The sequence below is a fragment of the Bos taurus genome, chromosome 29 (genome assembly GCF_002263795.3).
Source record: "Bos taurus isolate L1 Dominette 01449 registration number 42190680 breed Hereford chromosome 29, ARS-UCD2.0, whole genome shotgun sequence".
NCBI lineage: Eukaryota > Metazoa > Chordata > Mammalia > Artiodactyla > Bovidae > Bos > Bos taurus.
Window position 1 is genome coordinate 2542196 of NC_037356.1, and position 16736 is coordinate 2558931.

General features: G+C 43.4%; 1 protein-coding gene across 3 annotated transcripts in view; it reads right to left on the reverse strand.

Annotated features, from left to right (window-relative positions):
* Nucleotides 1–16736, reverse strand: part of FAT3 (FAT atypical cadherin 3) — a 645819-nt gene that overhangs the window by 550539 nt on the left and 78544 nt on the right. The window lies entirely within an intron of this gene.

Genomic DNA, 16736 nt, shown 5'->3' on the forward strand with positions numbered 1-16736 from the left:
CAACCTAGACTGCTAAAGCAGAGACATTAGTTTGCCAACAAAGGTCCGTCTAGTCAAGGTTATGATTTTTCCAGTGGTCATGCATGGATGTGAGAGTTGGACTATAAAGAAAGCTGAGCACAGAAGAATTGATGCTTTTGAACTGTGGTGTTAGAGAAGACTCTTGAGAGTTCTTTGGACTGCAAGAAGATCCAACCAGTCCATCCTGAAGGAGATCAGCCCTGGGTATTCATTGGTAGCACTGATTTTGAAGGTGAAACTCCAATACTTTGGCCACCTGATGCGAAGAGCTGACTCATTTGAAAAGATCCTGATGCTGGGAAAGATTGAGGGCAGGAGGAGAAGGGGACAACAGAGGATGAGATGGTTGGATGGCATCACCAACTCAGTGCACATGGGTTAGGTTGGACTCTGGGAGTTGGTGATGGACACGGAGGCCTGGTGTGCTGCGGTTCATGGGGTCGCAAAGAGTCAGACACAACTGAGTGACTGAAGTTAACTTAACTAATCTCTTCTTACAAGTGCACTAAATCAATCCTGAGGACCTCACCCTCATGACTTCATCTAAATCTAATCATTTCCCAAAGGTCTCACATCTAATCCAATGGCAGAAAGTGAAGAGGAACTAAAAAGCCTCTTGATGAAGGTGAAAGTGGAGAGTGAAAAAGTTGGCTTAAAGCTCAACATTCAAAAAACAAAGATCACGGCATCTGGTCCCATCACTTCATGGGAAATAGATGGGGAAACAGTAGAAACAGTGTCAGACTTTATTTTTATGGGCTCCAAAATCACTGCAGATGGTGACTGCAGCCATGAAATTAAAAGACGCTTACTCCTTGGAAGGAAAGTTATGACCAACCTAGACAGCATATTGAAAAGCAGAGACATTACTTTGCCAACAAAGGTCCATCTAGTCAAGGCTATGGTTTTCCTGTTGTCATGTATGGATGTGAGAGTTGGACTGTGAAGAAGGCTGAGTGCCGAAGAATTGATGCTTTTGAACTGTGGTGTTGGAGAAGACTCTTGAGAGTCCCTTGGACTGCAGGGAGATCCAACCAGTCCATTTTGAAGGAGATCAGCCCTGGGATTTCTTTGGAAGGAACGATGCTACAGCTGAAACTCCAGTACTTTGGCTACCTCATGCGGAGAGTTGACTCATTGGAAAAGACTTTGATGTTGGGAGGGATTGGGGGCAAGAGGAGAAGGGGATGACAGAGGATGAGATGGCTGGATGGCATCACTGACTCGATGGATCTGAGTCTGAGTGAACTCCGGGAGTTGGTGATGGACAGGGAGGCCTGGCGTGCTGTGATTCATGGGGTCGCAAAGAGTCGGACACGACTGAGCGACCTATCTGATCTGATCTGATCACCTTTAAATATCATCATATTGGGTGTTAGGTTTCAACATATGAATTTGGAAAGACAGAAACTTTCAGTTCATAGCAGCCAAATAATTTAACATTACCATTTATGTGATATTTTGTTTCTAGTCCCAGGAGTCTGGTTGGAGAAACTAAGATTTCTGCCTAACAGCTGAGATATTTTTATTCCCACCACAGACGTGCGTTCCAGCTGTGCACGGCACTCTGGAAGGGCCAGCATCCATGCCCCTGGGAGCGTGCTCAAGCAGCAGGGATCCAAGTGCTGTCAACAGGGGCTGCCTGGGCCTCGGCTGGGCTAAGTCTGGGGTATGTCACACACATCTCCCAGAGCTCCCCGGCAGGGCTGAGCTCCTCTGGGTGTACGAGCTCAGCGTCTTCATGACCCGCCCTTCACTGGCTTCTCTCCCCGCTTGTCCCCATTTCCTAACCCCCTGCTACTGTTTCCTGGGATCACCCGCTAATATAAGGCTTGCATTCCAATCCTTGCCTCTAATTCTACTTCTGGGGAAACCCATTATCCAAACATTACAATGTATGTCCCTGATTCTGCACTTCTACTGGGCTCTTCCTTCCATCCAGAAGACTTGCATTCCAATCCTTGCCTCTAATTCTACTTCCGGGGAAACCCACTATCCAAACATTACAATGTACGTCCCCGATTCTGCACTTCTACTGGGCTCTTCCTTCCATCCAGAAGACTTGCATTCCAATCCTTGCCTCTAATTCTACTTCCGGGGAAACCCATTATGCAAACATTACAATGTATGTCCCCGATTCTGCACTTCTACTGGGCTCTTCCTTCCATCCAGAAGACTTGCATTCCAATCCTTGCCTCTAATTCTACTTCCGGGGAAACCCATTATGCAAACATTACAATGTATGTCCCCGATTCTGCACTTCTACTGGGCTCTTCCTTCCATCCTGAAGACACCTTCTGATGTATCACCTCCCTGTCTGTCACCCATCGTTCAAGGCTCTGGGCCAGGCTCCACCCTCCCAGTCCTGTTCAGCCCTTCACCCAGGGACACTGCCACCATCCTAAGAACTGTGTGCCTCGCGGAAGCACAGGTCTCCCATGAAGATGTTTACATGTGTACTGACTTCAGCTGCCATCCACAGAGGAAATCATGAAGCCCTGGGGTCAGACACCCCGTCATGTTCCTTCTCACCTCCACCAGAGCCACTGCGCTTCTGTGCAGTAGCTTTGCTCCATGTCTGCGGAGACGAAGTGAACTTCTGAGAAATGTCCCTAAATGAAACCATGTGTTTTTCCTTGAAGGACGATTCCTTATGGAGTTATTTTTCTATCTTATGGGGAAATCTGGCTTTTACACTGTATAATAAACATACCTAGTAAGACAGAGCATACAAGAGAAAAGTGCTAAAATATTCTCAGTTCTGCTTTAGAACAGAGCACTGGAGCCCATGTGTTGCAGAAAATAAATTTAAATAGCTTGGTGTTTTGCTACTTTGAGACCTTTTATTAATACTAATGCAACAAAGGTCCCTGTAAGTGAAGGAATCTGGGCATCAGAGAATTCAGTTATATTCAGCATGAAACTGATATGGAGATCCCTGATGCTCTCACAGAGGCACAAGCAGCGATGTGCCAAAGCGAGGACTGGGGCCTCTGTGGACATTTCCTTAGATATGCGACCTTGGCCAGCCCTGGGTCCCAGGGTTTCCTGAAGCTGGTGTGACAGCTTGATCATGGATCTGGTGGCTTGCTTGCCATACAGTCTACGGTGCATACCAAATGCCTTCAGGTCCCCAGCAGCTCCTAAGTCCAGTTCCCATAAATATGGTGTCCCAAATGTATCTCAGAGAAAAGCACATCTGATCCAGGGGGATCAGACGCTGTAATAAAATCATGAGGACAGCCTGGCCCGCTCTCAGTCCCCGTGCTTCCTCTCCACTCTGCCAGTCGTGAACCGAGTCAGGGCGTGATTTCCCTCATCCCAGCAATAGTATCCCTGTGAACACTGGAACCTTACTGTGTATTTTTTAACTCAAATTTTGTTTCAGTTATAAAATTAAAAAATTCAAACACTAGATAAAAGCATGAAGAATAAAGAAAAATCACGTATATTCTAGAGATGGAAATGGCTGCAGAAGATAGTAAATGTATTAATATCACAGAGCTGTTTTCTTAAGGATGGTTAAATAGGAAATGATATGTTATATATATTTTTAATTCAATTAAAAAGTCACCCAAATGTAACCATTATTGATATTTCGGTTTAAATCCCTGCCAGACTTTTATGAATTAAGGCTTGGGCCATCATACATGCACATATATTTTTATGAGATCACATAAACATAGTATTTTACACCTTCTGAGTCATTTTAGCATTATCTCAGTGATCTATGTCAGTTAAAAAGAAATATCATTTTATCACTAGATAATATTGAATTATATAAACTTGCCATCTTTTAACCATGCCCCCGTTATTAGAAACTTAAGGTGTTAGTTTTAACCTATTATTTCTGCATACTTTTCTAAAATCAAGAATCGCCAGGCAAGAATGAGACATATTTGTAAGTTTTTAACATACACTGTCAGACTACAAGCTATAACTCCACTTTATCAAAAGAAAACTTCCCTTCCTGTACAACTTTGTCAATTACTCTCCTTTAGTCCAGGTATAATAATATCTTTGTCTGTCTGTCCCTCTTTCTCTCTCTCTCTCACACTCATTCACACACACACACACACACACACGACTGAACTCTAAATTCCATGTCCTGGTATCCAAGACCAGCCATGATTAGGTTTCAACTACTTTTTTCGGATCTGAATCTCCCTTCTTGAATTCATGCATTACACAGCAGAGTCAAGCTGGATTACTCCTAATGTTCCCATTAAGACTCTCAAGTCCTGTCTCTGTGTCCTTCCTTCCTGGAATATCCTCCTCACCCACCATGAACACCTGTTGAAAATGTAATTTTGCAGATCAGCTCAGAGAGGATTTGTTTCATGATTCTCCACACTCCATCATAATAATAGCTAAAGTTTACTGAAATGAACTGACCTGATGGCTTATTTCATTTAACTGAAAACAGCCCTATGAGCTACACTGAAACTATTTCCCCCTTGCATGCAGATGAGGACACTGAGGTTAAATAACTTGCTCAAGGTCAAAAAGCTAATAAGAGGGAGAGCTGGCTCCAAACCCAGTGTCTCTACCTCCAATTAATCACTATCTAATTAACACAGGGAAATAGTTTAAGTTGGCTTTAAGTTTTCTCATTGTTAAAATGCATAAAGGTAAATTAGATAACCACAAAAGTATTTTCAACTCTGATATGCTATGAGATTTTAAGAGTTTCTTAAATATTTCACATCTCAGTTTGCAAGCCTTTGCATTCTTCAAAATGAGGATGAGTGTTTATTTACTGCCTACTCAGACATTCTAAGATTCCATCCACTAAGTTTCCCAGGAGACCAGAATGAGAAGTCCAACCCTGAATCAATGTCATAGCTATTATTATACTTCCCAGTGATCAACTCATTGACTAACCCCAAATCCAAAGACAGGAATCAAGACAGCACTGAGGAAATAGTGTCATAAAACTACTTTCCATCCAAGACTGAAATTTCTGGAAGTTTCCATGACAAATGCAAAAATATGCCTTCTCTTAATTTTTCATTTGAGGACTGCTGTGCAACACTCCACAGTCTCCAGGCTTTGTACTCAGGAGGCAAAACAACACAGAACAGGCACCAGAGTAGCAGAGTGGGCCCATCAGAAATCAGAAGTCAGAGGCCAGAATGGAACAGAGGGACCTCTGTCCTTCCCAGACTTGTTCCCGGATCTGAGAGGCGGACTTTCATCTCCATCTCTAAGAAGAGTGGCGGCTGACAGAACCAGGAACCACGCCAGGAAAAGCCAGGTCCTTGAAGCTTTGCTCAGCTGACAGACAGTGTCTAAACTCTGAAGGGTGGAAACCCATTCCTTCCAGAAAAGATTCCTGTCAAAGCAGAGATAACTCTCGGTATCAAACTAAAGGGAGTGTAAAGAGCTTTTCACACCAGAGAACTCCCAGGGTGTCTCATAAGTGAACGAGAGCATCCTCAGAATACTTTAATTTATGCATCTATATGCTAGAAATCTGGGAAGTACTAGGCCACAAAGACTTTGTGAGGTCAGAAATGGCATTTTATTCAAGTTAAAATCCCCAGCACATACAAAGTCAGTAATGAAAATATGAAGAAAACAGGAAGGGAGAGAGAATCCCCAAGACTGAAGTCCTTAGGAGCTGTGTTGCCAGTTTTGGCTTTCTTGTGACTCTCATGTCAGTTAGCATCAGTCCCAGTATAGATACCTGGGAAGAGCTACCTACCAGGGCACTGAAATTTCATGCATAAGGACAAAAATCTAGAGAGAATTAGGGACAGCCGTTAATAAATATAAAAATGGCTTTGCGTAGCAAACACGGGCATGTATTGAGTATTGCATGCACTGCTCTCTTTACCCAGTCCCCAACACGACTCTCAGAAGTAGATGTGACACTTGATGCTGCAGAGGAGCAGACACACAGGAGGGCAGACAGTCTGTGTCACACAGCCAATCAGCAGTGGAGACTGCCTTTTAGGTCAAGATTTACCTGGCTTGAGAATTAAGCCAGGTAAATGCTCTGAAGCAACATCAAAGACTCTAGAAGGAAGCAAAGCTTTGACAACAGCTGCACGAGACGACGATGCAGATACAACATCCAGCAGATGATACAGGAGCAATTCCGGGTCCCTAAAATGTGACTTGAGTTCTCTCCACATCGCATCATGATCAGGGGCTTCTAGAGCGGTGACCTCAAACTTGCCTGGCCACATGCTCCGAGAAATAAGGCAGTATGAGAGTTCTTTAGACTAACTGCTGATGAAGATCCTACTTACAACAGATTTATTTTCAAGAGTCAAGAGAAGCACTTGGGCATGAGCTCATACTGTGCTTTTGCTGTCAGTGGAAATGATGCACATAAACACGACCATGAGCGTGACAGTCTCCTTTCATCCTCTTTCCCAAACATCACATTTGTGATGCACTGCCAGGGAGCAATCCCAGCAAGAATTTCCGTTGCAGACCCACCTTGCTCTCCTGGCCTATGAGTTCAAGTCCTCAACTCACAAGGCTCCCTTAATCCCTTGTGAAGTGAAACATTCCAAGACCCATAGGGCCTCTCACCTGATCAGTATCCACTGAATCTCATCCTTCTCAACCCAAGTTAATGGCTCCCCTGAAAAAAGTAGCTTTCTGTTGCCACTTAGCAAGCAGCTCAGCCCTCCATAAAGGTCTCCAAGGGTGCTGAGGGCTGGGTCATTCCCGGCCAACCTCAGGACCCAGAACAGGCAGGGCTCAGTAGGAAGCTCACGATGGTAATTTTCCTAAGCAACCAGAAAGTTCTTTTAAAGAAATCCAAACAAGAGAAAAGCTTCATTCACAAAGCAGTTCACTGCAGCGTTATTTACAATAACAAAAGAGAACAGGTGAATATATTAAATGTCCGGCAGGGAAGAACTCTAAATGACTTAAATGTGACATTCTCACATGATGAAGACTACATCTCACATGATGAAGACGACAGACAAGACTTACGGGAGGTACTTATTGTCGCTGGAAAACGTTCCCTTATAAAGTCACTTGACAAAAGCACAAGCACAGACGTATGTAAGCCATGCAATTTTCACGTGTTAAAAGCTCACAGAAAATGAGGTGGAAAGGAAACGCTCAAATGTTAATGATCCTACTGTACTCTGATCACTCTGATCAGAGTTACTATTTTTCATTTCTGTTCCTTTTTCAGGCTTCTTCAACAGCTTCCAAATGATCTATAGTTGGCAAACAATCCTTCTAAAAGTAGGGGAAATGCAACACTTAAGGAATTAAGCACTAGGTTGACTATTGGGTCAGCAAAGATGAAGGATGAGCGATTCATTTGTATATTTTTCAATATAGAACTTTGCAGAATTCTCTTTCCTTCTCCAAAGATCCTAACAAGGCCAGGTTTCTGCTAAGGGTTTACTGGTTACTCTGTTGCAGTTTACTGCAGGGCAAAGCTGCCTAGTGGTGAGTTCCTGCCATTTGGTGAAAATTAATGCTTTTGTGGATTTTCTGGGCACTTGAGACACCTCATACTTTCTCTTGCAGCAAGAGACATGGAAAATAATACTTTTACAGCAGTTTCTATAGTTTAAACAATGTGTCCCAAACAGCAAAGTTATTTAGGAACATTCTTCTCTAAATATTTCATGAAATATTTCATTATAAACATTTTATAAAATGTTAAAACAGTTTCAAATACAAAGTTACATATAACTCATGCTTAGTAAAAAAGTGATCTAAACCACCAAAGTGAAAAAATATTTTTCTTCTCTAAAAAATTATTTTAAGAAGCCACAAGGTCAAATTGGCAATACTCAATAAATCCATTGCCAATAACTACAAATAAAATTAAATAGCACGACAAAACTCCTAAAAAATTGTCCGGCCTCAGCACAGGCTTAGGGCATTAAGGAAAGCTTTGAGCTATGTTCATCCACCACCTCTCCTCCCTAAGTGGTGTGCTGGGTAATTTCCTATGACAGCTCCGCTGGGCTATGACGCCCAGCTGTGTGGTCAAGTACCAGTCTAGATGTTGCTGTGAAGGTGTATTTTCATTCTGAATTTTTCCTTTCTGTCCGCCATGCTGGGCCTCCGTTGCTACGCACTGGCTTTCCCTAGCTGTGGGGAACCAAGGCTGCTCTCTAGTTGTGGTATGTGGGTTTCTCACTGCCATGGTTTCTCTTGTTGGGGAGCCTGGGATCCAGGGCAGGCAGGCTTTGTTGCCCCAAGGTATGTGGAGTCTTCCTGGACCAGGGATCGAACCTGTGTCCCAGCACCTGCAAGCAGATTCTTAACCACTGGACCATCACAGAAGTCCCAGGGTATTACTTCATGTGATAAATAATTAAATCAATAGACTTCAAGTAAAGTAGATTACCCTCCAGAACGTGTGTGGGCCTCATTCAATCAGCTTCAAGATCTTCAAAGGTTTCCCAAGGAAGAAGGAATTCCCCCAGGCCTGAACTATGGAAACCCTGCCTACTGCCTGTAGCAGAATTTGGACTTAGATGGAGGCATCAACTTTTAGCTGCGTATCCAGCCTACTGTTGGCCTGTAGTATGCATTTCCAACTTGCCAGCCCCCATAAGAATGTACGTCAATGCCTTAAAATAAATCTCAGTATCCCCTCACCCCCTTTCCCCCCGTCTCTTCTGCTCCATACAGAGATAGATGGATCTAGATGTATATAGATCTATATATCCCATTGGTTCTGTTTCTCTGGAGAACTCTGGCTAATACAGGCAGAGTGGCCATAATTCTTAATTAGCTTGAGGCAGGCCCAGTTTACACCTGTTGTGGTCTAATTAAGAGCTACCCTTTTCCCTCTGAAATGTGTCCCGGCTGGTGTAATAAATCACATGATCTCTTTACACACAGAGCTAAAGATAGATTTATGATATTCCTAAGTAATGAGCTCTTTCACTTAAAATGTTGTGTTTCAAACTTCCTGGTGACCTGCAATAAGAAATGTATTTTCTGTCACAAAACATAACTGACGCTCATGATGTGCAATGCAATGATCTCTATTATATTTTATAATGTGTCATTTCAAATGCTCTCTGCAACCCACTGACTTCACAGCATGATCCATGGATGGGATCGTAACTCAGTTTGAAAAGCACTGACTTAGACTAATGCAGGGCTGGCTGGCAGGCAGTGTTTGTATCTGCCCCAGGGACACATGGTGACAGAGAAGAGGCAAGAGCAAGGCCCATGTATCAGAGATTCTACTTGGTCTAAGCTCCCTACAGTCTTCAATATCACTTCTCCTAGGTATAAATAAGCGAAAGTGAATGTCACTCCACTGTGTCCCTCTCTTTGCAACCTCATGGACTATACAGTCCATGGAATTCTCCAGGCCAGAATACTGGAGTGGGTAGCCATTCCCTTCTCCAGGGGATCTCCACAACCAAGGGATGGAACCCAGATCTCCTGCATTGCAAGCGAATTCTTTACCAGCTAAGCCACCAGGGAAGTCCCCATACATATTAAAGTATACATAAACACACTTTAATGGCATCATCTTTTAGGATTTTAAATAGCTCAGTTAGAATTCCATCCCCTCCACTAGCCTTGTTGGTAGTAATGTTTCCTAAGGCCCACTTGACTTCACACTCCAGAACTGATGCTCTCGAACTGTTGGACAAGACTCTTGAGAGTCTCTTGGACTGCAAGGCGATCAATCCAGTCCATCCTAAAGGAAATCAACCCTTGATATTCACTGGAAGGACTGATGCTGAAGCTCCAATACTTTGGTCACTTAATGCAAAGAGCCAACTCATCGGAGAAGACCCTGATGCTGGGAAAGATCGAAGGCAAATGCAGAAGGGGCAGCAGAGGATGAGGTGGTTGGATGGCATCACCGACTCAATGGACAAAGGTTTGAGCAAACTTGAGAAATGGTGAAGGACAGGGAAGCCTGGCATGCTGCAGTTCGTGGGGTCGCAAAGTGAGACACGACTTAACGGAACAGTGAACGAAATAAAACACATCAATTAAGAATATGATTCTGAAGTGTTTTCCTTTAGTGAATCTCCAGTTCCTTGTGAATCTTACACACAGAGAAGAGGCAAAATGAATAATACTGGAATCCTACTGGGTTATGCCGTCTCTAGCTTCTCCTTTCTCCAACTCAGTTAATTTCCCTTACAGGAAGACCTATAAAGTCCAGATGCCATCTGCAGCCATTCAATAAATATCCATGGACTGCCTGTCAGACACAGGGCAAGGCAGGATTTCCCTGTTGCAGAAACCAGTACTCGAGAAACCAAGCACCACACTTGCAGAGTTAGAGAACTCAGGTTTCTTATGCCGGCAGGCCCAGAGGAGTTAACACTCCAAGCTCTGAGCTCTGAACAAAGGGGTTACAGAGTTTTTATAGACAGACTCTAGTGGGCAACACTAGCTGCTAATAGGCTGGTTTAAACTAAGCAGTTTCACATGTATGGGAACAGCAGTCAAGACAGGGAGGGGGATGCCTGACCTTTACACGGACAGGCATGATTAAGCAGGTTGGCAGGGGCTGGGTGACTGCAACGAGCAGGACAAGGGCGAGAGAGATAAGCTCCAGCTCCTAGTATTGTGAGTCCCCACTTTCTGAGACCACGTGAGCAAGCCCAGTTACAGAGGCAGAAAGAGCAGACGGTGATGTAAAACTTGAACTTTTCCTGTTCATCCCTAGCCACCAAGTCCCAGCAGCTCTCAGCAGCCATAACTGCCTGTCTGTATGCCAAGCTCCTTGGCCCATCTTCAGAGTCCTTTCGGTCTTTTGTCTCCTTCGCTGCACACCTTTCCACGGCCACTGTTAACACACTCGTCCACACGTGCACCCTGGTCCCAGCATCTCGCCGCAGCCTCGGGTCATGTATTCTTCTCCCCAAGCCCAGGCGCCCTGCCAAGTTTCTCCTTATCAAAGACTGCATCCCTTCTTCTTAAAACTGCCACTGTTTGTAGATGACATGAAAACCCTAAAACTGGGACCAGAAAACCACTAGAGCTCATTGATGAATTCGGTAAAGTTGCTGGATACAAAATTAATATATGGAAATCTGTTGCATTTCTATACATTGACAACAAAATACCAGAATGAGAAATTAGGGAAACAATCCCATTTGCCGTCTTGTCAAAAAGAATAAAATGCCTAGGAATAAATCCACCTCAGGAGGCAAATAACCTATATTCCCAAAACTATAAGACACTGATGAAAGAAGCTGAAGACCACACAAATGGAAAGATGTATTGTGTTCTTGGATTGCAAGAATGAGCATTGTCATAGTCACTATGCTTCCCAAGGCAGTCTACAGACTCAGTGCAATCCCTATCATATTACCAGCTGCACTGGTCACAGAATTAGAACCGAAAATTAAGGCTGCCCTGGGGAGCTGAAACAGTGAGGGGGGTCAGGGAAGCACAAGGCACAGACGGGCGGGAATGGACCGGAAGTGTCAGGTGAAGGGGGCAGGGCATGAGCGGTTCCGGAAAGAGTGGGTGGAGACAGAGGGGGACACGCCGCTGGGACGCAGCCAGGGCAGAGGTGCTCTTGATGAAGAGTCAGTCACACATGATAAGAAAGGCCAAGGCCAAGGGGACAGAAAGGTGTACCACAGAGTGATCAAGTCACAGGCACAGCTCAAAGCTCCGTTCTGCTGCCCTGGCTGGGGGCCCGACAAAGGCCACCTCCCTATCTCAAGTTCAGGACCTGCAGCTGTCAGACAGGAAGGAAAACCAGCACTTGGTGGGCAGCAGAGGCAACAGGCCGCAGGAGAAGGTCTAGTGGGCTGACTGCAGGCTCCCCGGGGCCTGGTCCGCAGCCGTCGCCTCTCCCAGGCCGTCGTGCATCCCCGCGAGGCTGGCGAGCTGCCCGTCTCCAGTCTCTGTGATTACAAAGGCACAAGGTGTGGCTGAGAGGAAAGGGACACTCAGCTTCAGTGTTTTGAGAGTGACTGTCACTCAATTAAATGCAAATACATTTTTAACCAAATGACAGTGTTTCAGAAAGCTTCCTCTTCAAGTCTGTTTGGAGACCAAAACTTAAGATCTCCAAAACTTGCTGATGTAAATTCCATAAACCCAAGTAAGCAGACAATTGCTCAATTACCATACACATGGTCACTTGCCAATAAAACAGGAGGAAGCTAAAAAAAAAATAATGCAAATGCCTTATGCAGGCCTAGATGGCTTCAGCAACAGACTGAGAGGGACTCAACAGAGAATAAAACACCAAACTGAAACTTATTAATACAAAACCAGGCATCTTTTCTAATTAATTTTGCAGATAAGAGCTGAATAAATTAAAACTGAATATCTTCTTATCTAAAAAGTAGAAAATGATTTTGTTTAAATATCTAGGCTCTCAGCAATAAGAAAGTACTAAATAGCGAGCCACAAAATTAATGTAATTAAATTCAAAGTGATATTCAGATTACAACATTAAATGTGAAATTTGACTAAAACAACAACCGAAGCATTATTCTTCATGATATATTCAGATAAAATCATCTTATCTAAGCCTCAAAGAATGATCTGTTCATTCTTTTGAAAGACATATTTCTATTGAGTTATGCAATATCAATGGGCAGGCAAATTATCTGAGACAGAAAAACATCAGTTAATGGAAAAATGAGAAAGTTAATAAACGAAGTCAAACTGGGTATTTTATGAGCGCTGCTGAAAATACAATTCATAGAAGTAAAATACCACTGTTATGACTGAGCATAATAAACCGATTACTTGTCTTAAAGGCTATGTGTGATAGAAATCATTTAAATCAATTGAGTTACTGTTTCTTAGCAATTTGATAAAAAGGGAAAACAGTGTAACAGGGAGTCAAGTGCTCCTTTGGGAGGTGAAAAACAAGCCAGCTGGGTTTCTAAGTGTACCTTAATCTGTTTGTGTATTTTCCCCTTGTTTAAAAAAAAAAAAAAAAAAGACAGGAAAGATTTCCTAAATCAAGCTGCTAGAGTCCTGGAATTTGTAGAATTTAAATTATTATTACAGATTTGGTTACGATGGGTATTCTCTCTGTCCTCCAAGCCCCTTCGGAATTGAGAGGCTGATCACCACTCACTCTAACCTTGACTTCTGGAACTGTTGAATCCTTTGGGACCAGAACTCGGATGTGAAATCCCACTCACTGTGAAACTGGATGGAAAATGAGAACGGAGGCTCCAGAATATCTCCATGAACTAAGGCTGAGTGAAGCCATCCACGGGCAGTCTTGGTTCGGCTTTTCCCCACTGCATCCTTTATGAGCATCAAGCAGTGTTCACTTTGGGGAAGGCAGAAATCGTAATGCGCGGACTTACTGACAAGACCACTTCCTTTTCTTAATTGAAATGCAGTTGATTTGGGGGAATTCTCTGGTGTTCCAGTGGCTAAGTCTCTGTGCTCCAATGCAGGGGGCCTGGGATCGATCTGTGGTCAGCGAACTAGACCCCCGATGCTGCAACTGAGGGTTTACATGCCCTAACTAGAGGTTCCACATGCTGCAACCTGAAGACCCCTCACGCCACAGCTAAACACTGAAGATCTCACGTGCTACAGCCAAGACTCAGCACAGCCAAACAAATAAGCATTTTTTAAAAAAGAAAGAAAAGAAACATAGGGGATTTACAATGTGGTGTTCATTCCAGACACACAGCAAAGCAACTGAGTTATGCATGCATGCGGTGCTGCTGGTTCTGGAGGTCTGTTCGCTCAGTCGCGTCTGACTCTGCTAACGCCATGGACGCAGCCTGCCAGGCTCCTCTGTGCGTGGGATTCTCCAGGCAAGAATACTGGAGACTGGAGTGGGTGGCCATTTCCTTCTCCAATACACACAAATACATCTATTCTTTTTCAGATTCTTTTCCCTTACAGGTTCTTGTAAGATACTAAGTATAGTTCACTGTGTTAGATGGTAGGTTCTTGTTGGCTATCTATTTTATATGTAGTAGTGTGTGTATGTTAATCTAAGACTCTTCCTTTTACAATCTATAATTATTAATTAAATTATCCTCATAAATATTAAGCATCAATGATATCCTCAGGCAGGGTTCTGCAAACTTAAGAGTCAGAGAGTACATATTTTAAGCTTTGTGATTCAGAAGGTTTCTGTGGCAGCTATTCAACTGTGCCTTGTGTCGTAAAAGCTGTGTCCCATTAAAACTGAACAAAATCAGAACCTCCCTCCCTCCTCCCTTCCCAGCCCTCCCTCTCAAGGGGGAACAGACATATGTTTACCTGTGGCTGATTCATGTTGATGTACGGCAGAAATCAACACAATATTGTAAAGCAATTATCCTCCAAATAAATATAAATGAATAAATTTTTTAAAACCAACAAAATCAGGCAGCCAGCCTACAGGTTGGGCTTTGCTGACCACTGCTCTGACAATCAAATAAAGAAATAAAAATGAGCTTAAAATCTAAGTGAGCTTTCCATGTTTTTCTGCCTTGGACATCCTCAAGGAAACAATCTTTTTTATTATACAAGTTCCCCAAATTCTTTAAAGACTCTATGAGGTTACCCTTGAAAGATGGCAAGTTATCCCTTGAGTCAACTGTGATTCTGTCCTTTAGCTTGAGGGATGGCATAAAGTCTTCAAACAAATTAAAAAGAGTATACCTGAAATTGAATTGCTGGCTCCAAACTTGTACTTATCTCATTTAAGACTAGTCAGGGGCCTTGGCTTTTGTGACGGGTACACAGTTGAGATGAACAAATATACACCAGTAACAGCAGTCATAAAAATAAAGCATTAGAGAGGCAGAGAGTGAAATTCACCTTGGAAATCCATTCATGAAGATAAGCACTAACCCAACACACCTCGGGATTAAAGAAATCCAAGGTCTAAAAGAAATGTCATACAATCTTCCTATCTCTGCTTTATATCTTATTATTAATCTTCATGGGGATCTTCAGCTTTTTTAAGCCCCAAACTCTCTGCTTCAAGCACACTTTATAGTGGGATTAACACAAACTAGGGCCCCATGAACTTCCTGGATCTTTGTAGGTCAATATAAATATCCATCACCTGCAAGCTATACAAGGTTTTCCTAGAAGTCAGGTTGACTTAGCAATGTGCAAGCCCCTTCAACCAGAGGTCCCAACTTCTGGGGTCTAATCTGAAGTGGAGCTGATATAATAATAATAGAAATAAAGCACACAATAAACATAATGCACTTCAGTCATCCCGAAACCATCCCACCCCTGGTCGCTGGAAAAACTATCTTCCACAAAGCTAATCCCTTCCACAAAGCTAATTCCACAAAGCCAAAACGGTTGGGGACTGCTCGCTACCTTAAGCCACTTTTAAGAATGCTACATGGAAATGAACATAGCATTCTACTATGAAATTTAAGAACATTTAACAGGAACTGAAATGTTAAGTGTTCATGAAAGCTGTTTTATCATTAAATGCTTATGTAAGGAAAATGAAATCCAGAAGTCATAATAAGGGTTCTGGTTTCCCAAGGAGTTTATATAGAGAACGCTAATAATTTAATATAGAATATGGAATGGGGAGGTGAGCAGGAAGCTTGCACTAAAGGGCTTTCAGATTTGGTGAATGTAAGTCAGAAGTCTCAAGTGGAGGGGGCCAGGGAGAGGCCAGAGCCTTCTCTGAACACTCCTTTGCTTTGCTGATAATTTCTGAAAACTAGAATGATGTTTGGCCAGGAGGTCCAAATATTAACAAATGTTTTCTTCCCCAAGCCGAGTGATTTCCTAAAAGCTGTAACAGGCACACCTATGTTTTGCAAAGACTGAAAGCACTCTAGTGTGGTGGTTCCAGCTCTGTTAGTAACACATACCGCAAAGGCAATTCCCAGCAAAGTTATATCAATAAAAACAAACAAATGGAATTTTGATTCAGAAAAGAACCTGAACACGTTCCCTAAGCAGACTACATTATGCATCTGTTACTGCAGGCGGGGATGAGCCCTCTTGGCTGGAGTGGTCCCCGGGGCAGCAGGGTCAGTAAGCCAATCAGATGCTTCCTGGGGACCTATAGGCACAAAGAGGCAGATGCTGCTCAAAGCTGCATCTTTGCCATGGCGTACGGTGCCTTCTGATGACGTGACGCACCCCATCACACACGGAGGGCGACTGAATTACAACAAGACACCAAGTCGAGGAGATGCTTGGTGGTGTTATAATGGACAAGTTTGTGTTCTCTGCTGGGGAGAGAGGAAGCTTGTTTAATTCTTTCACCGAAGCTGGTTATTGTTATAGTTATTCCTAAATATATTTTTAAGATAATTTATTTGTGGCTGTGCTGGGTCTCTGATGCTGCCTGGGCTTCTCTCGAGTCACAGCGTGGGCTTTGCAGGGCAGTGGCTTCTCTTGTGGAGTGCGGGCTCTGGGGATTGGGGTCTTCAGCAGTTGCAGCGCCCGGGCTCCAGCACATAGGTTTAATTGTGGTGTGCAGGCTTAGCTGCTCCAAGGCACGTGGGATCTTCCTGGATCAGGGACCGAACCCAAGTCTCCCGCATTGGCAGGCAGAGTCTTTATCACTGAGCCACCAGGGAGGCCCCTAAATATTATTTTTTAAAGTAATTGCTTCTCCAGCCTAGTAAATGGCTTCTTCAGGGTATGAGATTATCACTACATAAAATACATTTTACCAAGTAATCTAAAAGATATGGAATCGTATTATGGAATACAGTTATCCAGTATGAGGCAACTGTTGAGACACGTGAATTATTCTCCTTCATGTGTCAAACTATATTACAAGTTGTTTTGATAGGTAATGAGATCAGAGTTGGAAGGAG